Raw genomic sequence first — 1913 nt, 5'->3', positions numbered from 1 at the left:
AAAATATGAAAAAATGAATACTAATACAGAGAACCAACCTAGGACTGTTTATTTTACAATTCCGTATATTCCTTCCATATCTGAACGGGTTTATTGATATCATAAAAGACCTAGATGTTCAATTATCTTATTTCAGTCTCAATAAACTGCATAAATATATAAAAACACACAAAGACATCACCCCAAAATCTCTTTGCAAGAATGTTGTATATAAGATTAATTGTTTGGATTGCGATGCTTCCTACGTAGGACAGACACGTAGACAATTGACAAAAAGAATTTCTGAACACCGGAATCATATAAATCGCAACACCACGGTTCATTCAGTTGTCACCGATCATAGGACAAATTTTAACCATAACTTTAACTGGGAGGAGGTGGAAATATTAGATAGCGAACCGTTTCTCCAAAAACGGTTGTTGTCAGAGATGATTTTCATAAAAAGACAAGTAAATAGCCTTAATTTACAAACAGACACAGAATGCTTACCAGATATGTATATGACCGTCATCGATAAAATGTCAAAACTATAACAATCAAACGGTTGTTTGTCACTCCGAACGTTGTCGTCTCGCCGCGTAATGTTTGTCAGTCTATTGTGGGATCTCGCAAAGGATGGTCCATTTAGTCTGACTGCGTGTATACCAGGATATTTTAAGGTACTGACGCCACACTTTCATTATTTCTTGTCATTTTTAAAGGTCTTTTTTCGTCTTTTTTAATCTATGACAGCATTTTTTAACTTTTTTAATTCATCTATTTATTTATGGTTTTATAAATTTGACCCACTCAACATTATTTATTGTTTTGGTTTTTGAATAAGTGACTTACATGAGTTTTAAGTTTTATATCTTCTTTACACAACCTATATTAAGCTCTCTCCACCTTGGTGATTCCAGGATGCGTACTGATAAAAGTTCTGTGTACTTACCGATTCGGTTGCTTCCTGGTTTGCCAACCGGGGAGATGCGATCTTTTAAAAAGTATTAATTTAAGATCTTTTAAGAGTATTAATCCGCCGATTTAACTATCTTTTTTGTTTGCGATTTTTTCACGCTGAGGAAGATCCCAAAAAAGGACCGAAACGTTCGTTAATTTGTAATGTCGTAAATCGATAATCGTCTAATCTAAGTTAAATATAGTATGCGCACCAACTCCAGCGCTGGCTCTTACTTGCTATTTTTTATGTTTGAGCCACGGAATCGGGCCGAAATGTGCAAATAAATCCCAGCACTGCTATACATATATGTATAGCATTCGAATCTTGCGTCGCGCTTATAACCCGGTCCGTCCGCTATGTGGCGCGCGACAGGCAGCGTTACTCGCTTGAGAATTTGTTTATGGATAGTATAAGTACAGTAACGCATTTCGACGGGGCACGCTTAGCTTATTGTAAACAGTACAATTGAAAAGACGAATAAAAATTTTCCGCTGACTTCAAAGTATCATATATTTAATATAAAAAATATAAAATTACAATTAGGTTTTAAATTTAAAAAGTTTAATTTATTGCCGAGAAAATATAAATATGTTTGTAACGTAAACAAAAATACATTTAAAAAAAATTAAGGATACTTTTTTATTGTAAAGTCAAGCTAGTTTGATTACTTTCTGGCTTTATAGTCACTTATGTGTTTTTTCTTTTTAAGATACATAACAACATAATCTTTCAATATTGTTATACAGTTCTCTGCATATTCTTTGATAAAAAATCAAATTATTTTTCATCAAAATCGTATTGCAATACACAGATGGACTTTACAGTAAGGCAGGAACTTTTGTGTTCCTGGATATGCAATAATACCGAAAAAGACAAAGACAAGGTAGATGTATTAATTGACAAAATTTTTAAAAAAATACAGGTATGATGAGAACCAACTTGAACAGATTAAAAATAAACTGCTTAATAACTA

Source organism: Formica exsecta, unplaced genomic scaffold (genome assembly GCF_003651465.1).
Source record: "Formica exsecta isolate Colony F162 unplaced genomic scaffold, ASM365146v1 scaffold310, whole genome shotgun sequence".
NCBI lineage: Eukaryota > Metazoa > Arthropoda > Insecta > Hymenoptera > Formicidae > Formica > Formica exsecta.
The sequence above is the reverse complement of the archived record's forward strand: the minus strand, read 5'-3'. Positions refer to the sequence as shown.